Here is a 23,802-nt window from a genome sequence, read left to right as displayed (position 1 = left end):
TTGTGTCTCTAAGCTGATAAGTGAACAGCAGCAGAGTGCTACAAACATCATTTCATTATTATCAGTCAGTGGTTCAGTAGTAACTTTAGCATTGAAATAAATATTTTGACACTAATGAGATCAAACAGTTTATTTGGCTTAATAAAGACAATATCATAATTGTTTATTGTTGGTGCTATCCTTGTTAGTTGGATTGTGTGCTTAAGACTAGCTGAATAGACATGAATATTCAGTACTTAAAACTTGTTTTCAGATTCTTGTAATGTCAGGGCTAAATAAAACTTAAAGGTCACATAGAGGTAAATGGATGTTTTACACATGACAACTCTGATCCATAGGTAGCAGCTGCCTGGAGAAATGTGTAAATAAGGATTTTGAGACTCTATTCAAGCTCAGTGACAAAGAAGATTACAATTGATTAGTAATGTCTTCCAGGTAAGAGAAAGTGAGATAATGCCATACGTGCAACATCCATCTGTCCGTGGGCTAAATCAGACTGCCATCCCTAGGCTCGTCTGATCACTTTACAGATGAGGAAATCAAGGCCCACTGAGACAAAATTGCTTGTGAAAGATCTCATTGCTGCTGGAAATTAGGTTGGATCAATCCTATTACTGGGTATATACCCAGAGGGATATAAAGCACTCTACCATATAGACACACGCACACAAATGTTCATTGTGGCACTGTTCACAATAGCAAAGACATGGAATCAATCTAAATGCCCATCAATGATAGATTGGATAAAGAAATTGTGGTACATATACACCATGGAATACTATACAGCCGTAAAAAAGAATGAAATCTTGTCTTTTGCAGGAACATGGATGGAGCTGGAGGCTACTATCCTCAGCAAATGAATGCAGGAACAAAAAACCAAATACTGCATGTTCTCACTTATAAGTGGGAACTAAATGATAAGAATTTATGAACACAAAGAAGGAAACATCAGACACTGTGGTCTTGTTGAGTGGGAAAGGTGGGAGGAGGGAGAGGAGCAGAAAAGATAATTATTGGGTACTGGGTTTAATTCCTGGGTGATGAAATAATCTGTATAATAAACCCCCATGACATGAGTTTACCTATGTAACAAACCTTCACATGTACCCCGAACCTAAGAGGAAAGTTTAAAAAAAAAATACCTGTAATGTGAAAACCCTTTACTAGTGGGATTAATATTGTTTGGGCAATTATCATCACTGTAGAAGTGGCTGTTAATAGCATTTTCCACTTGCTCTGTGCTGGGCACTGTACTATATTCTTTACCAACTATTATCTTATTTAATTATCAAAGGCTCCTTTGGCGTTGGATATTATTACCCTTGTTTTTTTTGTTTTCTCTTGTTTTTTTCTAAAAAAAAGAAAGAAATTAGGCTGGATCAAGAATTCAAGCATCCTGTATTCTGGAACATTCTTCTTGCCATTAGATATAAGTTTCTTAGCTAGACCTCCAGGAATGGAGGACAAGACATTTCAGCCCAAACTTTATAAAGTAAAAAGTGATGTTCGTTCTCAATACAGCTTTAAGATAATTCTTTACTGTCACCAAGGCACATATTTTCTTCTTTACATAGACCAAAAGCCTTTGTGAAAGATAGGGCACAGGCAAAGCCTTTTCATCTTACAATTGATCTTTTTGATGATTTGTTCATAAAGAAATAGAATTTCCCATTGTGGAGTCATTTCCATGGTTACCTATTGATTTCCTATAGGAAGCATGCTGTTTACACGGCCATCAGGTCTTTATTGTGGAGGTAAATCACCCTCTGAGTTTTCACTTTATCTGCAACCTGAGGCATGTAAAAATGAGCTCTGCAAAATTACCAGAACAAGATAAATAAATGATTCATGTGAATTGGTTTTGCATGAATAAGTGATTAATCCTCTCTTTCAACTTTGCTATGAGAGAATGCAGAATTAATGTAATTCTATGCAAACAGAAGCCCACTTTTCTGAATTCTGACCTAATTGTAGGTATTTGTGAGGCAAAATACATGTAAAATTTCCTGTAGTTTTTAAAAAACTTATGATACTGCTACTGAAAATCAGGAACCAAACTTCTCTTTATAAACCTTAACTGCAGATGCACATGGATGAGATTGTGATTTACCCTAAAAGTTCCTTCAAAGCATCTTGTAATTTGGCATTCCAAAGGTATATGACCTTAGTGTTCCAAAATAGGACTTAGAATTGCTCACCAAATAGCATAGTCTTTAAACCAGAGTCCATGTGGCAGCCTTAGCAGCCTGAATTAATTAGGCTCTTGGAAGAAACACACCAAGGACTCTGGAGTTTTCACATAATCAGAAATCAGGAGACCATTCAATAAATCAGTAGAACACTCAAGAGCCCAAGAAAACATCAACAAAAATAAAATCCCTTTAATTGGGGACATAAAATAACAATTCTATTCTATGAAGATGTGCCTCAGTGTTAACACTAGAAGTTTAGGTCTCTTTCTCCAAGAGTATGTCACCTGTAGTCAGGAACTTTAAACATAAACCCAGACCAACCAAGTGATTCTATAAAAGTCACAAAATAAGAATACTAGAAAGAGGAGACAATCTTGGACTGGAAGATAAGCAAAGAAGGCTTCTTGGTTTGTGCAAAATTGCAGCTTTTGCCATTACTTTCAATGGCAAAATAAATTTTGGCAAAATATTTTTTTAGGAAACTTGCAGAAGCAGTGTGATTTGAATAGATATAAATAGAAAATTATAGTAGCTAACAGTTAGTGAGCATTTACCATAGGACAGATGCTCTGCCAAACCCTTTATAATCTATCTTATCTTCATAACTATCCAATGAGGTGAGTAAGTTATTATCATTCTTTTTTATATAGGTTAGATAGATGAGATTAGGCCGGGCATGGTGGCTCATGCCTGTAATCCCAGCATTTCGGGAGGCTGAGATGGGCGGATCTCCTGAAGTTGGGAGTTCGAGACCAGCCTGACCAACATGGAGAAACCCCGTCTCTACTAAAAATACAAAATTAGCCCGGCATGGTGGCGCGTGCCTGTAATCCCAGCTACTTGGGAGGATGAGGCAGGAGAATTGCTTGAACCCGTGAGGCAAGGATTACGGTGAGCTGAGATCACACCATTGCACTCCAAAGCCTGCGCAACAACAGCAAAACTTTGTCACAAAAAAAAAAAAAAAAAGGCTGAGGTGTTAAACAACTAGTGTGACAGAGCTGGTTCCAATGATTCCAATACATACTGTCTCCTAAGTCTACAATCATAACTAAACCATTTCAGTCAGAGAGAAACAGGGAATATAGTGGCAAGGAAGCAAATCACATAGCAAGAGGGTGACAGAGGGTAAATCACTACATCAACAGAGAGTGGTGTAGTAAAGGAAGGAAGGGCTGGGAAAACTGCATGAGGGTGGATTACAGAGAGCTCTGAATGCCATTCTTGGTAGGATAAGATGTGAGAACTGAACCCCAACTGAGAAGGTGCCAATTAATTCAGGTGGCACTGACCTGTGAGGCTGAGGAGGTCTTAATCACCAGAACACTAAATGCTCATTATCCAACGTTTTAATTAGCAAAGAAACTACCCTGTCTGGAAAAGTTTTCAGCAATGAACCAAGATTTGATCATGCTGTTAAAGAAAAAAAATAAAAGAAAAAAACAATCCTCTGATCTCTCCCAGGCAACAAATCTTGTATTTCAGATATATGCTTTCATATCTTCCAGGTCCCCATTGGAGAGAAAATGAGGAAAAGGAAGAACAGATGGGACTAAAAGCAGAAGGTACCTGATGAAAGAGAAAAAGCAAGGCTGGGGGAAGGGTGTTTAGAGAAGGACTGGGAGAACAAAAGCAAAGAATCTGAAATGTAAGGTTATCTCCTCTGCTGAACTACACACACAAAGTTGTTCTATTTACTGCTTTGCAATATTGAGTGACTCTATCAAGTATTGGTGGCGATCGGTGCCTAGGAATAATCACATGGATCTCTCAATAGAAAGGTCACTTTACAGAACCAGGTCACTAATAAGGGCCTGGGGCATGTATATCACCACGTAGGTGTGAAAATGCAGGACAGGGTCAGGCTATGCCAACATCTTTGTACATGTGAAAAATGAAACCCAAGAAGGTCAACGGAAGGGGCATTGGCCTGGGAATCAGAAAGGTAGTCCTTTCCCTGAAAGAGGATAAATGTATTTTCCCAAGGTGACAAGATAGGTAGTAGAGTGCCTAAATTTTGTTTCTTGCCTCTTAGGAGAGCATGCTTTCTTCCGTTCTCATGAACTTCAGAATGAGCCACATCTTTACTCAAAGCCTCCTCTGCTACTTATATGTGGGACCTTAGGTAAGTTATTATCCTCTTTACCATACAGATAAATAAAACAAGTTCTTTGCTTTCAAACAGCTAAAGTAAATCAGGCACAGATAGGTAGGCAAGGTCCAACAGGAGGAGTTGGTGTTAAGTGACTCAACTTTCTTCCCAGCACCAGGCTCATATTTATAGTTATCACTAAGAGAGTAGAATTTACCACTTCAGTAGGGGAAAGGCTCCCCGTGCTTTTCCATAGCTTCCAAAGTTGGTTTGATGATTATGGGGAAAGAGAAGGAAATTGGGACAACACCTTCAATACTAGACAGTATTTATCAGTCACTCAGAGCTGTCCACCGTGCTTACAGCTTGGTGGATATTATCTCATTCAATCTCCCAATAATCCTTTAGATTATTTCAATTGTACACATGAGAAAATTGAACTTCAGAAAAATTAAGGGACTTGCCCAAATCCCACTAGATTTAGCACCAGGCTCCAAGCTAATAGCAAACTAGAGAGCTCTTATGTGAACAACCATATTACTGCAGCTTTCCCAGTGTAGTTGTCATGACCAACTCAGGGCTCTCCAGTCCAAACAAGGAGGTCATGCTAATCCGTTCATACATCTTAACTCCCAGAAATCATTTCCATTTCCCATGGAGCAAAATTTTGGAAAGCAAATTCAACAAATTTTGCAAGGTACTGGGGGCAATGTGGCTATTATACAGAAATAAAAGACAACTTTCCTGTCCTCCAAGAACTTATAGTTTAGCGTGAAAGTGGTAAGTAAACAGACAACAGCAAGTTAGACATCTTCTTCAGAGATTATATTTGAGCAGCGCAGATGTACAAAGAAAGGGGAAGAAAATGAACAGGGAAGGAGACATTGAGGAAAAGCTGTGGTGGGAGAGAGAGAAGGACAGAGGGAGGGAGGGAGGGAGGAAGGCAGGAAGGAGCAAGGAAGGGAGGGGAGGGGAGGGAGGGAGGGAGGGAGACAGGCTTTGTATGTCAGGCACTGTGTTAGCTATATTGCCTTATCTCTTAATTCTTCCAACACCTGGTTGTCAATATCATTACTCCCATCATATCCCTCCTCCTAACCTTCATCACCCTTAGAATGACCTAGTCTTGCATGATATGGTTCCTGCCTTCCTCTGTGGCATACATCCTACCACACTGACCCCTTTACTATGCCTTGAACATATCAGTCTCTCTTTAACCTCAGGGCACTTGCTGTTCTCTCCAGCTCAAATGACCCCCAACTCCCTCCAGATGTCCATATGGCCTGCTTCTCTCTCTCTTCCTTCTACTCAACTGTTGCTTCCACAGAAAGGCTCTCCTTGATCCCCCTAATAACCCACCTCTCAGCTCCACTCTCATCTCCTTACTCTGGTTTGTTTTTCTTCAAGGCATTTACCATTACCAATCTTTCTTTATTTGTATTTGTTGGTTGCTTGTCTCCCCATTCCTCCACTAGAATGTAAATATTTACTCTCTCTCAGGATAGTAGGCAGTGACTGTTTATTTTTATTTATCCCCAGAGGAGTCTAAGCAGTGCCTGACATATAGTAAGTGCTCAAGAGAAATTTTATGAATGAGCTAATGAATCTGCCTTTGCAAGATATGGAAACTGGGGTTCAGACAAGTTATGCATCTTGGCCACGTCACACAAATGGACCTACCAACTTCATGACATTGTTATGCTCATTCCTGCCTCAAGCTTTGGGCCTTGAAAATCTCTCCTCCTGCAGGTCTGCTGATGGATCTTCACAGAGCTCCTTCCCATAGCTTCAGAAGAGCCTTCTGGGGTCTCCTCCTTTAAAATTGCCCTTTCCACTCCCATTACCCTATTTAACATTCTCCATGGCACTTACTACTCTCTGAAATTACCTTATTTTGTTATCTCCCCTATTAGAATGTAAGTACTAGAGAAATCAGACCAATGAGACTATTTCTTTCTCATTCACGGCCTGCCTAAAGCAGCACAAACAACAAAAAAAAAACCAAAAAATGAATAAGCGTGTGCATGTAGGGCTCTTAGTACCATGCTTGGCCCATAACAAGTGCTTACTAGCTACTAGTTACTAATTTTTTAGTAGTAGAGATTTAATAGGCAAAGATCATAGGAAAAGAAACTCAAAACAAGGGAATAGTGTGAATTAAAGACTAGCTTTTCTTAAACTATGTTGCCAAGGTAGTTTTACCCACAAGTCTGTGTCCTGGGCAAAAATAGTGGAAATTGGCTTCAGTGCAATCACAAGACTTCTGGAGGAGTCTTTCACTCCGTGTGGATCAAAAATGGTGTGTTTCAACCAAGAGCATGGCTTTGGACATCTTCTCATACAATTCACATATTTGTTAGTCATATAAACATTTCAATTTCAAAAATGGCATCTAATGTGCAATTTAATTTGGACCCCATTTTGTAACTCTCGGAGCTGACAAATGTAGTTATTTTCACTTGCAGCAAATGGTTTGGTTGAATAGTGCATGGCTATCCAGGACTGGCAGAAAGCAAAACACCAATCAATAAGAGCAATAAAACTGGAAATCCACAAGATATGTGGCCTGAAACATGTATAATTTTTAATTCATAATTTACTTAAATGATTGATTCTCCCAAAAGAAAGAACTGAAATAAGTGATAAATTGAAGTCTTACTGTACAGAAAAATGAATACAGTGTTGATATGTCTTTAAGATTTCTCCACAACCAACAGAGAAGAGAAGGTAACTTCTGGACCCTGAAGTAAATCTTATTTTTATTTGGGGGATTATTTGGACATAGCTGCTATTGCCAAAAAAAGATTAATCCATACTACGCCCACCTCCCACAGGCTTTACAACCATTCCAAAGAAAAACAGGTGAGGAGCTAAATGATGTTGCAAAAATCAGTGAATTTGGAATAAAAACATCTGTATTCAAATATTGACTCTGTGGTAGGTAAGACTGGAGGATCAGACAGGAGGGCAAATATGTTGAATCTTTACTTAAAGGCCAACTCCCTTGCTGCCTACTTTTTTTTTTAAGAGACAGATTTTGCTATGTTTCCCAAGCTGGAGTGCAGTGGCTATTCACAAATGCAATCATAGCACACTACAGCCTTGAAATCCTGGGATCAATCAGTCCTCCCTCCTCAGCCTCCTGAATAGCTGGGACTACACCTACCTATTTTTGTGTGCTACACTTATCTATTTCCCTTAAGAGGTAAGGGTTAGTATTTAAGACTTGTCCCTTGAAGCAGGCCTCCCAAGAAACAAGTGGGCTTTCTGCAAAGTACCAGTGAAACTGGCAATGGCCTAAATCTTAAGGACATTAATCCTGGTCAATGATGGCAAGTCTTGGATCCCAGTCCCCCAGTTATGTCAGATTCTCTAGCTATGAATGCTGATGTGGCAAATCCAGCCGATAGCTTGCTAGACTATACAGCTGCAACCACAAGAGTTGGACTCCAGCCTGCTAATTACTCCAAGGGAGAGGCTGGTGCTACCCCAAATATAAATGCTGAGTTAGCAGCGTGGAGCTAGAGCCAACTCATACTGCTGTTGTATCCTGGCTGATCTCTGAATATAGCAAGGAGGAGCTGATGCTTCCCTAATAATTCAACTTGAAAGCCCCAAAGCCCAAGGATGGGGATCTCTTCCAGAAATCTGACTTGCAGCCATGCTGAATTGCTGTGTACTACCCTAGAATGTGATGAACAAAAGAAAACCACACATCTGCTACTGCATACGTTCGTAAGTTTGCCTCTAGGGCTGATATACATTCTGGCTGTATACATTCTGGCTGTATACATTCTGGCTATTTGTACATCAGCCCTCTAGGGCTGAGATAAATTCTGGCTCTACACATTCTGCCTATTTGTCCTGGTCCCCACAATGCCTCATTGATAATATTTATGAAGGGAAGAATAATACTTCTTGATAACTTTTTGGAAGTTGACAAAATAGAAAAAGAAGGTCCAAATGTCTACATTTTTATGTACACATTTATGTGTATTTACAACTTCTGATAGTTCTTCTTTTTTCTCAGATTATATGAACCTCTGGACTCTGGAGTAAGCATGTAAATATATACATATATGTCTGTGTGTGTGTGTGTTTCTGTGTCTGTGTGTATTACTTATATTTATATTTATATTTCTAGGCATTTTGAGGTCCTGTGGTAAAGGCCTTGGTGATATCTGCATAAAAGTCATGGGATATCCTCAAAGCTGCAAGGCTCCACCTATGTAGACACTACTGGGAGCAGGATGCCTGGGAGACGAAGCAGGGCAGCATAAATTTTTGTAGCAGAGGCAGCATCTACAGGGGGTGTCTTTGTGTCTCAGAGGATTGTTGCAAAAGGGTTCATAAATGTGCAGTTCCCTATCTTCCCTAACACTTCAAAGATGGGAAAGATCTTCATTTAGATGTTCCATCCTACCCAGTTTTTTTACTGATCTGGGCAGTACCAGGTCCCCTTAACACACACACACACACACACACACACACACACACACACTTCCTGCAATATATTGTGCTGAAAATCAGCCTTGCTGCCATAGTTCCATTATCAGGAGAGTTTGGAGTAATGCCCAGCCTAGTCCACAATGAAAAACTGTGGCTCAGTGTCCTGATTAAAACCATATCATCCTTTCTTGTCTATAGCTCCGTTCTTAATTTCAGTCTAGCCCAAGATGCTATCTAAGGTGGCTTGGAATGCAGGCCCATGTGTTCCTTTCTGCTGTGAGTACAAGCAGAACCGGCAGAGCTGGGATTCAAATTGAGCTCTCTCTGATTCTGAACCCCATGCTCTTTCCCATGAAGAGGTCTAGTTTTTTTTTGTTTTTGTTTTTGTTTTTGTTTTCATCTGTTAGGGGCTGTTATGGGTTGACTTGTGTTTCCTCCATCCTCCCTGAAAAAGATATTTTGTAGCCCTAACCACTGGTACCCACGAATGTGACCATATTTGGAGATACGGTCTTTATAGAAATAATAAAGTTAAAATAGGGACATTTGGTGTGAGCTCTAATCCCATATGACTGGTGTCCTTATACAAAGAGGAAATATGAATACCAAGAAAGAGACACAGAGGAATCAGAGAAAAGACAGACACCTACGAGCCAAGGAGAAAGGCCTAGAACAGATCTTTCCCTCACAATCCTCAGAAGGAACCAAGCCTACTAACAACACCTTGATCTCGGACATTCAGCCTCCAAAACTGTGATGCAATCAGTGGTGCTTTGTTATGCCAGTCCCAACAAATTAATACAGGAGAAATTCAGAGTTTTCAAACTGGAAGTGCATGTCCATGAACATTAGATTGTTGCAGCCATCCAACTGTACAGTGTACAGCTCCAGAGGGCAGCATTCCCAGGGTCACATCATAGTGCATTCCTGCAGTAGATGTCATACACCACACAGCCTCACACAGTGTCCCTGACCAAGCTGACACAGATAGAGTCTCCTCCTGTGAGACATCTGTTACATATGTTACATATGTTAAACCTGTTATAAATTCTGCTAAATTGCCTTCAAAGTAAAGATTATAAAAGAAGGATGTTACGGGAGATATTATTGGATTTGTTGCAGTGCATTTAAAAATAGATAACTTAAAGGCCATGGAATATGGGACTGTTTTTTAGCACAAAATTATAAAAGTGGAGAACTAATATATGTTAACCTATCAGTAAACTCATCTGAGTATGAGGTGGGCAGATGTTTTGATTGTCTATGGAGGGCTGGACTTCCCACTTTTCTCCCACTCATCTGACAGGATCAGTTTTTCAGGTGATGAATTAGGAACAAGGTGAGAAGGAGGTGGCTCTAGACACCCTGGATATAGCACTGTTTTCTGTTCATGAGATTCAGATGGCCTGATAATTAAAGCTGTCTCCACAACAGAATAGCTTTCCTCATCTAGCATCCCTGGCACAGGGATATTCAACTGAAGACTGGGTTCACTTATCCATTCAACTCCATAATAAATACTTATTGAGTATTAGGCAATGTCCTGGATATTGGAGGAATACAAAGAATAGTGCCAGTCATATCAATCTTGCTCTCAAAGAGTTTAGGTTCTAAGGAGAAATAAGGTAGATGCATAGAAAATTCCAATATAGAATATAAAACTATGTGTCACAGAAAAAGTGCAGTTAAAATGCCACAGGAGTTCAGAGTAGTTTAGGAAGGAAGATATTGGGAGAGTGATGGCATTTAAGCTATATGAATGACATTAACAGATAGAGAAAATGGCATAAGCCAAGATAGAGAGGAGAAGTTGAAGGCTGACTGGAGTACAGGGCATGTTTTTGGGAGGTAGAAAATACAATTGGAAAGGTCTTCTATATCTTCTTTGGAGATGGTTTTAACCACTAGACCAGGAATGTAAGTTTTATTCTGAGGACCAATAGGAGCCACTCAAAGAAGACGACCTTACAGTGATGTTGACAGAGAAATTCCAAAGATAAGAAGTTACCTGCCAGGCAAAGTGGCTCACGCCTGTAATCCCAGCACTTTGGGAGGCTGAGGCAGGCAGATCACAAGGTCAGGAGATTGAGAGCATCCTGGCCAACATGGTGAAACCCCATCTCTACTAAAAATACAAAAATTAGCTGGGCATGGTGGTGCATGCCTGTAGTCCCACCTACTCAGGAAGCTGAGGCAGAAGAATCGCTTGAACCCAGGAGGCGGAGGCTGCAGTGAGCCAAGATCATACCACTTGCTCTTCAGCCTGGGTGACAGAGCAAGACTCTGTCTCAAAAAAAAAAAAAAAAAAAAAGAAGAAGAAGAAGAAGAAGTTAACCCATCAAGTGACTTCTGCATCTCCCTCTCAGATCACTGAATCTCTGGATTCATGCTGAAGAAGAAACAATAATCCTTTATCATAGATATGGACCACATCAGTTGAGATGGGCTTGGAGGGTGGGGAAGCTATGAAATCCTTCTGAAAAAATGGCTATATTTTAGGGTATCACAGAGAATGCAAAGTTCAAGCAACTAAAGGGAATAGAAAATCCAAGCTATGTGGGAGGCTCTTCCCTTTCTCATGATCCCCCTGGGCAAGAAGCCAGTTCAGAGACATCATCAGCTTATTTTCTCATAACAATAATTTATCAGTAAGAAAGTGATATTTTTCCTCTTTGCCTGACTCCTTAACATATAATTGGTAGTATCTCCCATACCTGATTAACTCAGAACAAAGCTGAAGAGAAAATAACTATTGTGAGCTGGAAGAAATAAACTAAACTCTAGGCGTCTTTGACCTCATTAGATCCATTTACAGTGAACTTTAGCCAAGGGAAGCAATGATTTAGAGAGCAGCTAGAAAGGATTTGTGGAATCCACTGAACTGGAATTCAGCACACTGAGCTAATCCTGCAAAACTGTGATTATAAAATTACAAAGCTTGACCAAAGAAAGCTTTGTGCATTCTGTGGACTTGTACCTAAAATCACCCTTAGTCTGAAATACCCTTTTTTTCTTCTACAGGAATTGGCTAACTGTATTGCTCTATTTATGCCATCTTTGCAACTAAATATTATGATTAACTTGAAGTGTGGTTTCCAGAAATTTCTTATGAGGAAACAGATAAATATGGAAAGATGTATGCCGAAAGATGTTTACTGCAGCAATGCCTAAGATAAAGACTGAAAACAATATAAATATCCATCAGGAGACAATTGCTTAAGTATAGTACACTAACACACTGGACTATCATCTAGCCAATAAGTAGAGTAAGTTAGATACTAACAAGACACTAACAATAAACCCGGTAAGTTAGTACTAACAAGAAAAGGTGTCCATCTGTTGCCCATGTGTCCATTAAATATTGCTAAGAAAAAGAAGTAGGATGCAAATAGTATGTATAATATGAACTAATTTTTAACTTTTTATGTATGTTTGAGAAAGAGAAAAGCGTAAAAATGGTGAATCAAATTAACAGTGATTTTCTATGGAAGACTGGGTTTGTAGTGAATCCTTCATTTTCTCCCCGTGCACTTCTGAATGGCTTGGATTTTGTTACAATGAGTATGTACTGTTTTTATAATTAGAAAAATGATATTCCTATTAGAAAAAGAAGATAAAGAGACTAATTCTTCATTATGTTTTCCAAATTTTAATATTACTTGTATCAGAGATTATTTTAAGATCTTTTTAAACTACTCGGTGTAGTAGAAACAATACTGGACCTACAAGCCAGTCTTCAGCTGTGAGTTCCAGCTCTCTGTTTTTCCTATCTGAGCCTCAGCTGTCTTCATACATAAAATAAGTGGCTGTATTTACTGACTCACAAAGTCCCTACTAGTACTCACATTTCATAATTCTAACTGGAAATAAATACACAAGGTATTCAATCCTGTCTTATGCGATATGGCCTAAAATGAGGCCCACAAACTGCTATAATCCAAAGACAAGTGGACTCTTGGAAGAGCTGAATTACATAATAGAATAAGTTTCTATCATAGATCCCCAAGTCACTAGCACATTCTAGTTCACTGTAAGCAAAGAATGTGAGGGAAAAGGGAATGAGTCTTTTTTACACACTTACTGTCAGAAGTTCTGTCAAAAATTCTATAATCATCTCCAGCCCCAACATACACAATTTACTAGACAGGAAACTGAGGCCACAGAGGCAAAGGGACTTGTTCAAAATCTCACAGCTAATGAGTAGAAAATTCAGGATTACAAATATTTAATCATTTCTGGGCTGAGTGTAATGCTTCTTAGATCTTAGAGTTCAGGCTAAACATATGATAAGTTCAAAACAATGCTTTGACCATCCCCCACAGCCCTACACCCAATGAATTTCTTTATGATATCCTCCACAGCCCAGTCCACATCTCTGAAACTGAAACACATTAAAAGGAAAAGATTTTTGAAGAAGGATAATTTCCACTTCCTTTTTCCACCCACATATGTGCAGGCACACTGATATAAAAAGGGACTTTAAAAAATTTGTGGAATCTTAAGCAAAAAGAACAAAGTCAGAGGTGTCACATTACTCAACTTCAAACTATACCATAAGGCTACAATAACCAAAATGGCATGGTACTGGTACAAAAACAGACACATAGACCAATGGAACAGATAAGGTAACCCAGAAATAATACGGTATACCTACAGCCATCTAATTTTTGACAAAGGCAACAAAAATAAGCAATAGGGAAAGGACCCCCTATTCAATAAAAGGTGCTGGAATAAATGGCTAGCCATATGCAGAAGAATGAAACTGGACCCCTACCTTTCACCATATAGAAAAATTAACTCAAGATGGATTAGAGATTTAAATGTAAGACCTAAAGATTTAAATAAAAGAATCCTAGAGGAAAACCTAGGAAATACAATTTTGGACATCAGCTTTGGGAAAGAATTTGACTAAGTCCTCAAAGCAATTGTAATAAAACTGAAAATTAACAAGTGGGACCTAATTAAACTAAAGGGTTTCTACACAGCAAAAGAAACTATCAACAGAGTAAATAGACAACCTACAGAATGGGAGAAAACATTTCCATATGTATCTGACAAAGATCTAATATCCAGACTCTACAAGGAACTTAATTCAACACGCAAAAAAAATAATAATAATAACATCATTAAAAAGTGGGGAAAGGACATGAACAGACACATCTCAAAAGAAGACATACAAGTGGCCAACAAACATATGAAAAAGCACTCAACATCACTAATTATCAGAGAAATGCAAACCGAAACCACAGAGAGACACCATCTTACACCAGTCAGAATGGCTATTATTAAAAAATCATAAAACAACAGATGCTGTGAGGCTGTGGAGAAAAGAGAATGCTTAACATTGTTGGTGGGAATGTAAATTACTTCAGCCACTGTGAAAAGCAGTTTGGAGGTTTATCAGAGAACTTAGAACAGAACTTAAAATTTAAAACATTCAAAGCAGCAATCCAATTACTGGCTACATATTCAAAAGAAAATAAATTGTTCTACCAAAAAGACACATGCATTTATATGTTCATCACAGCCCTATTCACAATAGCAAAGACATGAAATCAACCTGGGTTCCCAACAACAGTGGATCAGATAAAGAAATGGTCCCCAACCTTTTTGACACCAGGGACTGGTTTTGTGGAAGACAATTTTTCCCCAGATGGAGATGGGGAGGGGAGGTGGGGAAATGGTTTCAGGATGAAACTGTTTTACCTCAGATCATCAGGCATTAGATTCTCATAAGGAACATGCAACCTAGGTCCTTCTCATGTGCAGTTCACAATAGGGTTTGCACTACTATGAGAATCTAATGCCGTGGCTGATCTGACAGGAGGCAGAGCTCAGGTGGTACTGCTCACCTGCCCACCACTCACCTCATGCTGTGCAGTCCAGTTCCTAACAGCCCATGGACTGGTACCAGTCTGTGGCCCAGGGGCTCGGGACCCCTTGGATACAGAAAATGTAGTACATATATACCATGAAATACTACACAGCCATAGCAAAGAATGAAATCATGTCCTTTGCAGCAACATGGATGCAGCTGGAGGCCATTATCTAAGTGAATTAACAGAGGAACATAAAACCAAATACTGCATGTTCTCACTTATAAGTGGGAGCTAAACATGGGGCACTCATGGACATAAAAATGGCAACAATAGAAACTGGGAACTACTACATGGGGAAAGGAGGAAAGTGAGGAAAGGAGCAAAAAATTATGGGGTGCTATGGTCACTACCTGGGTGATGGGATCATTCAGACCTCAAACCTCAGCATCACATAATAAATCCACGTAACAAACCTAAAACTATTTTTCTGGAAAAATGGAATTAAAAGATAAAAATTAAAAAAATAAACTTTATTTCTCTATACCATCGCCATCAAATTCATGACATTTTTGTAAGTAATGATACTAGCCATTTAGCCATCCCTAAAGGACTGAGGGTCCTGGTAAGTTAACCACGTCTATACAGTCTTTCTACTTGTTAATAAAATAAAATGAGTGTCTTTTAAAGGTTTCTTAAGATTAGAAAACAGAAAGAAGTCAGAAGAAGCCAAATCAGGACTGTAAGGTGGATACCTAATGAGTTCCCATCAAAACTCTTGCAAAATTGCCCTAGTTTGTTGAGAAGTATGAGCAGGAGCATTGTTGTGGTGGAGAAGGTCTCTCTGGTGATGTTTTCCAAGGTGGTGTTGTGCTAAAGCTTTGGCTAACTTTCTCAAAACACTCATAAGAAGAAGATGTTATCATTCTTTGGTCCTCCAGAAAGTCAACAAGCAAAATGCCTTGAACATCCAAAGAAACTATTGCCATGACTTCTGCTCTTGACAGTTCTGATTTTGCTTTGACTGGACCACTTCTACCTCTTTGTAGCCATTGTTTTGAATGTGCTTTATCTTCAGCATTGTATCAGTAAAACCATGTTCCATTTTCTGTTACAATTCTTCAAATAAATGCTCCAGGATCTTGATCACACTTGTTTAAAATTTCCATTGAAAGCTCTGCTCTTGTCTGCAGCTGCTCTGAGCACAAAAGTTTGGCACTCATCCAGTAGAAAGCTTGTTCAACTTTAATTTTTCAATCAGAATGTGGTTGAAACCACTATCTATGGTGTATACTATTGTTTGTATTGTTAATCCTTGGTCCTCTTCAATGAGGGCATGAACAAGATGAATTTTTTTCTTGCAAGTTGATAGGGATGGCCTGCCACTGCAGGCTTCATCTTCAAAATCATCTTGTCTCTTCTTAAAACAAGTCATCCATTTGTGAACTGCTGATTTCTTTGGGGCACCGTCCCCATAACCTTTTGGTAAAGCATCAATGATTTCACCCAAGCTTCATTATAATTGATGTTCATGTTGCTCTGATAGGGCTCTTTTCAAGCTGATGTCTTATCCTTCTTATTGTCTCAAAGTAGGTTCTGTTCAGACATGTTATAATAAGTTAGTACAAATTTATTTTGATGCAAAAAAATTTAAATCTATGCATAGTTTTTTCATAACATACACTTTCTATGAACTTGTGAAGAGCCCTCGTACACCTCTCACTTACTTTGTATAATTTACTTTAAAGCTGCAATCACACTCAAGGTGTGGATCACAGTTATCCTGGTCACCTGCAACGAACAAAACAAAAAACGACTTTAAGATGGAAGATATATTAAAAATTAGGGCTGATTTAGAAGTGTAGAGCAGCTGTGTTTAATAAAAAATCATGAAACTAGGAAATAAAAGACCTAGGTTCAAGTTCTACCTCTGCTACTCAGTTGTGGTAGGACCTTAGTCAAGCTATTTAAGATTTCTAAGCCTAGTTTCCATATGTATCATTTAAGAACCATTCACTCATTCTCATGGTTTTTATGGTATAGAGGGAGAGTTAAGTATTAACTAATCATACAATAAATGAATGAGGATTTGAAGACAACTAATATGGTCCTTTCAGAGAATATAACAAAAGTACCTGACCTCCTTCATAGAAGGTGATGCTTCAACTTGGATTTGACAGATGAGTAGTCATTAATTCACTGAAAGGAGGAAGGAGTTAAGAGGAAGTATATTCGAGGAAAAGGTACCACCATGTTCAAAGGCTCTGTAGTGGCAGGAAGCATAGCTGGTTTGACGAAATGAAAAGAAGGCCAGTAAAAATGGCCATTGAAAAGTTGAAAATATGGGAGTGAATGTTACAGGGTAGCTGTGAGATGATATGAAACAGGGCCCAGAACATTTCTTTAAGTATTAAAGCACAAAATATATTAGGTGTTGATAGGATAAAAGTATACAAATCATCTAAAAGAACTCTTCCCCAACACAAAGGCACTGTCAAAATATTAGCTGGTGTTGTTCAGTGACTAGGGTACTCTGCTAATAAAGGCAGGAATGGAATAAAACAGCACCACAGTGACTTTTTTCAAGTTGAAAATCTTGCAGCAGAAAGAACAAAAGATACAGGTTCACCATGCATAAAAGAACCTAACTGTAGGGCAAACAAATGACAAAATTTGTCAGAAATCCCCACTGCAGAGCCACCAGTGAATACCAACCCAGTTTGACACAGTACAGATGAAATGCCAGAACAGAAGTCCCCAGGTTGTGATCAAATGCAGCAGCTTGGAAACAATTCAAAATGCAAACAACGGACTTCCTGAACTCCTGGGTCAAGTTTCAACCACAGAAATTATAAGCTGACTTTGTCACAACAAAAGTTTGTCCCATAAAATGGATATTTTCTTTCAAGCTTGCATGAAACTCAAAAAAAAAAGGTATCAATAGAATTGATAGGTCATTTGTCTCTCAAGAACACAGCTGGGGAAATTACTTATAAGACTTATAAATGAGGGTGATATAATGTCAGCTCTGATAAGGATATTAATTAAAAGAAAATTGACTGTTGACATTTCTGCAAGTTCAGACTATCAGATCAAACACAAACCCAAAGGAAGGGAGAAGGTCAAGGTGATATTCTATAAGCCACAAAGTAGATTAAAAGTTTCTAGACAAGCAAAGATATAGGAAATTGCAGACCTGTGGGCTTTTATGCTTATAGAAAATCTAAACTAGAAACGTCTACAACTTAAATGGAAAGGAATTTGTAGAAACAACGTACTAGATGGCAATCAGCATGATAATACAGAGCAGATCAATGTAAATTTCCTTTTTTGACAAAGTGAAAGACCACATAAACAAAGGAGAAAATGGGTATATAATCTATTGTAACCTTAGCAATCTTTTCAATTCTACCATGCAATACATAGTACCATATGAGATAAAAATCTAGATTTTTATAGTAATGAGATGACTGGAAAATTATATGCAAAAAGTGGTTAACTAAACAACAGGATAATGTATACTACAATTTTAAATATATACAAAGCTATTTAAAAACTAATTGAATACTAATCAAAGCTTTGGAAAGAGGAACTAGAAGCAATTTGAAAAACCAGAAAGAAAAAGATGGACATAATATGTCACCTATAAATGAACACATTTCTGAATATCAAAAGCATAACCCCAAATAGAGATAAATTATAGATTGGGGAAAACATTGCCAAATAATATGATAGATATCAGATTACTATCTTAAATATACAATAAAGTCACTAAGATACCAATGAGAACAGGGGTAAAGAATGATAAAGACAACAGAATTAAGGCCTGTTTTTTGTTTGTTTGTTTGTTTATACTTTAAGTTCTAGAGTACATGTGCACAATATGTAGGTTTGTTACATATGTATTCATGTGCCATGTTGGTGTGCTGCACCCATTAACTCGTCATTTACATTAGGTATATCTCCTACTGCTATCCCTCCCCCCGCCCTCCACCCCACGACAGGCCCCGGTGTGTGATGTTCCCCTTCCTTTGTCCAAGTGTTCTCATTGTTCAACTCCCACCTATGAGTGAGAACATGCGGTGTTTGGTTTTTTGTCCTTGAGATAGTTTGCTGAGAATGATGGTTTCCAGCTTCATCCATGTCCCTACAAAGGACATGAATTCATCCTTTTTTATGGCTGCATAGTATTCCATGGTGTATACGTGCCACGTTTTCTTAATCCAGCCTATTATTGATGGACATTTGGGTTGGTTCCAAGTGGATTTCATGTCTAAAACACCAAAAGCAATGGCAACAAAAGCCAAACTCGACGAATGGGATCTAATTAAACTAAAGAGCTGCTTCCTCACAGCAAAAGAAACTACCATCAGAGTAAACAGGCAATCTATAGAATGGGAGAAAATTTTTGCAATCTACTCATCTGACAAAGGGCAAATATCCAGAATCTACAAAGAACTTAAACAAATTTACAAGAAAAAAACAAACAACCCCATCAAGAAGTGGGTGAAGGACATGAACAGACACTTCTCAAAAGAAGACATTTATGCAGCCAAAAGACACATGAAAAAAAGCTCATCATCACTGGCCATCAGAGAAATGCAAATCAAAACCACAATGAGATACCATCTCACACCAGTTAGAATGGCAATCATTAAAAAGTCAGGAAACAACAGGTGCTGGAGAGGATGTGGAGAAATAGGAACACTTTTACACTGTTGGTGGGACTGTAAACTAGTTCAACCACTGTGGAAGACAGTGTGGTGGTTCCTCAATGATCTAGAACTAGAAATACCATTTGACCCAGCCATCCCATACCCAAAAGATTATAAATCATGCTGCTATAAAGACACATGCACACATATGTTTATTGCAGCACTATTCACAACAGCAAAGACTTGGAAAGCCTGGTTTCTAATGAGGTTTTGTTTAGGGTCATTGCTTAGATTCCTCTGTGTATTTGTTATCTATTGTCATATAAAGAATACCTGAAAACTAAGTAGCTTAAAACATTAAACATTTATTATCTTACAGCTTAGCAGCTTAGTTGGCTGGGGCAGCAGTCATCTGAAGGCTTGACTGGGGGTGGAAGATCAGTTTCCATATGGTTCACATACATGGTTATGGGCAAGAGGCTTCAGTCTCACCACATAAACCTCCCCATAGGCTGCCAGAACATCCTCACAACATGGAAGCTGATTTCCCCCAGAGTGAATGATCCAAGAGAAAGTCCCACTATATTTTGTGACCTAGCCTCAGCAGTCACACTGCCATTTCCACAATATCCTACTGATTACACATAACAGCCCCATCCAGTGTGGGAGAGGACTAAACTAGGGCTTGAATGTCAAAAGACTAGCTACTGATTAATAATAGAAAATATAAATCTTTCTTTTTTCACTAAATATTTATTGAATATCTACAATGTGCCATTGGGAGTTCTATCCTGGTAAAAACCAATTCAAAATGGTAAACCTCACAGTCACAGAAACCTCAAGTAATAATATCATATTTCAACACTGAGCAACAGTGAGATCTAAGAAATGCAGCATTCAGGTTGCAGTCTCAACTCTTCATCCCTGAAACATCTATGGATCATTATGCCAATGGGAAGTTTATAACTTTATTTAATGGCCAGAAAACTGTTCATCTACGTCGCAATACCTCAGCCCAACATCAGATCTTTCCCAAGCATGTCAACACAAATTTCCAAACAGAGATTACAGCTCTCTAGCTAGGACCAACACAAGAACCATCAACCAATGCTTGAAAGGCTCAGATGTGAAGCCTGTAGACATTTTCTAGATTGTTCCAAATTCATTTTACGTGCAAAAGATGATCTTTCTAGCCCACCACCCCTAGAGTGTGCATTTCACTTTGTCTACTACCCAATCAACACATATTTGATGGAATGCCTGTTAGATGTTAGGCAGTAGACTAGTTGTTGGGAAACATATTTTGTCTTCATGGGAGAAATAGACAGTGAAGCAAAAATAAATAAATAAACAAACTGAATAATATGGCTCATCATAAATGCCATAAAGCCAATAAGCAGAGGACTTGATAGCGAATGCTAAGAGAAGGGTGGCAGAAGTGGCCTGGGATGATTTTCTGAGATAATACTATAAGCTGAGACCTTGGGGAGCTAGTCATTTTTAAAAGGCCAGAAAAAAGCACTCCAGGTCCAGCATTTCAGAGTGATAAGTGCCAAGGTATAAAAATGCTTGTTAAGAGCTTGGATCTGTTGGATGACAGTTTGGCTGAAACAGGAAGCAAGGAGAGCATCCCTCAAACTGAGGTAATAGAAATAAGAGGCAGAAGACAAACTGTTCAGGGACTTAAGATCTGTGGTAAGGAGTTTGGGTTTTATGCTGAGTGTGATAGGGAACCAGCAAGTGTTTTTCATCAGGCAACTGGCAAGGTCAGATTTAAATTTGTAGTTTGTGGCATAGTCCATTAGACCTGTGGTTTGTGTGATAGCTGCCAGAGAGTACCAAGGGCAGTCAGGGCAAAGGAACCAAGCAGCTGATTTGGCCCATAGAAAGAAAAGACCCTTGGCCTTATCTTCACTTGAACAGTGCCATTTATATTGGGGACTGAAATAAATGCAGCTATTGCTACTGATGGTTAGTTTGTCCTCATTTGCTGAAAGGGAAAGGTCTTCTCTTCATGACTCATCCACAAATCCTGCTGATCCTCCTAATTAAAAAGTTTTCAAACAAGTTGATACATTAGTTATTAAGAGCCCAGACACACCAGGCATAAATCCTTCCTGCCATCCATATGTATGCCAGGACTTCACTGCTGCATCTTTCATCATTATGAGGGATATCCTTCAATATAATTTTCATGACACCATCTGCCATGTTCTTCTCTCAACTTTTTTTGGTGAGGTGACTACTCAGTGATTATGAATGTCATATCTGGCATCTTTTAAAAATAAAACTCTATCAGAGATCTCAAGGGGGAAAACAAGTAATAAAAACATATCCAGCCAGGAGCAGTGGCTCACGCCTGTAATCCCAGCACTTTGGCAGGTCAAGGCAGGCAGATCACCTGAGGTCGGGAGTTCAAGGCCAGCCTGGCCAACACCGTGAAACCCTGTCTACTAAAAATACAAAAAAATTAGCCAGGCATGGTGGCGGGCTCCTGTAATCCCAGCTACTTGGGAAGCTGAAGCAGGAGAACTGCTTGAACCCTGGAGGCGGAGGTTGCTGTGAGCTGAGATTGCGTGACTGCACTCCAGCCTGGGCGACAGAGTGAGACTCCGTCTCACAAAACAAACAAACAAATATCCACTGGCAAGTGCTATGGACCACAGACCTAGGAATGCATTGCCGGTTAGCCTTTTTTACACCAAAAACAATGCAACTAAGAATGAAGGTAAACTGAATTTGTAGCCATCTTAGTTTTCAGCAAATTAATTATTGCATTCTTTTAAAATATTGTACCTTTTCATCAGTATAATTGGTTATGTGTTGTAAACTATTAAAGGTGGAAAGAGCAATTCTTAAAATTAAACTGTCTCTCCATTCACCTTAACCTTATGTATCCAAGACCTTTAAAGTTCCACCTCCTCTGAGATGACTTCTCTAATGAATCCAACCACATGGTTTATTCACATTATGTGACATTATATGTGGCCTCTGGCATGATGCCATTAGCAAATAAGCATGTATCTAATTTGTTTTTTTATATATCTCCACCCAAAATAAATAAATAAATAAACAGAGACAAGGACTTAGGTGCAAGGAGTTTATTTTGGAGATACCCCCAGGAAGCAGCAGTTAGGGAATGGGGAGATTAAAACAAAGAGGTAGGAAGAAACCATAGGAGGTGCCGGTAACCACCATGGGCAAGTGGTGCTCGATGCAGCTGGGGACTAATTCTTGAGTGACAGGTAGGCTGTACCTAAGAATTTCCTTCTAAGGGACAGGAGGTTAAGGAATCTATCCTATTTTCTAGTGGCTGAAGTTTGCCTCTGGAGCATTAATTTTCCAAAGTTCTGTGCTACCCAAAAGGCAGATCAAGCCAGCTCCTGAGCCTTTGGAAAAAGTCTTGAGGCAGAAGTGAAGAGGGGTGGGAGGTGCTTAAAGTGGGATGAGGTCATTTTACATGAGAACTGTCCAGCACAGCTATAGTGGAAATTAGTGGTGGATCAAGAGATTGTAGCAGAGGGCACAAAAAGTGTCTATTTCAGCATAAAAATTATGTTGTTAATTAAAAATAAAATTTTGTTTAAAATGATGTTTTTAACAATATCACTGAAGATATAAACACTCATTTCTCTTAGTGTCATAGAGAGACTGACTGATCAGCTGACTCAGTCTGAGAATGCCCAAGTATTAAATGAGCACTTGTTGAACACTAGCTGAGCAGTATGAAGTAATGCACAAGTTAAAGTCAAGATGCTCAATTCTCAAGGAGCTTGCAATCTTACAGGGATTATCAACATTCACAAACGAACTAACACATAACTAGTAGTTCTGACTACAGAGGCAGAAAAAGTGAGAGATAGCATCATGTAGCGGTTAAAAGCTTCCACTCTGGAGTCAGAGAGACCTAGATTTAAAATTAATCTAGGATTTGCAGTGTGATCTTGGACAAGGGTCTTAATCTCTCTGTGTCATAATTTCTTCATCTGATGATTAGAAAAATAACAGTATCTGCTTCATGGGGTTGTCATGAGATATAAATGCATGTAAAGCACTAATCACAGCGCCTGGCACATAAATATTCATTAAATGTCGGTTGTTTGTGAAAATTAAAGAGAAACGTAATAGTAGGATGGGATTTAAAGAAGAGAAGTATCTCCTTGTCAGACTCTTTCTCTTTCTTAAATACGAATTTTCTATAGCCTCTGGCCCCTGTTCTAGTACCATTTTACCTTTTTTAAAAGTTTCATTTTCTAAAAAAGAACTACTTATATTAAGATTGGGAGGCAAGTATTAAAAGATGTGGAAATATAGCACAAAATGCATGAGCTTTGGAGCAATACTAACCAATGTTAAATCCATGTATCTTGCCACTGAATGACCTTGAGTAAATCTCTTAGGCACACTGCCACTCAGTTTTCTCATCTACAAAATGGGAGGAATATAACCTGTCACTGTGAAGAGTAAATGAATGTCTCTGGAGGATTTCCAACACATTTTAGATCCTCAAAAGTACTGATTGCTATTACTCACTATTCATTCAGTAGACACTTACTAGGCACCTACTATGTATAAAGCACTGTACTAGGTTCTACAGA

General features: G+C 38.8%; 1 long non-coding RNA gene across 2 annotated transcripts in view; it reads right to left on the bottom strand.

The window, feature by feature from the left end:
- Positions 1–23,802, bottom strand: part of LOC134739173 (uncharacterized) — a 368,829-nt gene that overhangs the window by 41,014 nt on the left and 304,013 nt on the right. The window lies entirely within an intron of this gene.

The sequence above is a fragment of the Pongo pygmaeus genome, chromosome 2 (assembly GCF_028885625.2).
Source record: "Pongo pygmaeus isolate AG05252 chromosome 2, NHGRI_mPonPyg2-v2.0_pri, whole genome shotgun sequence".
NCBI lineage: Eukaryota > Metazoa > Chordata > Mammalia > Primates > Hominidae > Pongo > Pongo pygmaeus.
Note: the sequence above shows the minus strand (reverse complement) of the source record. Positions and strands in the feature narration are given on the sequence as shown.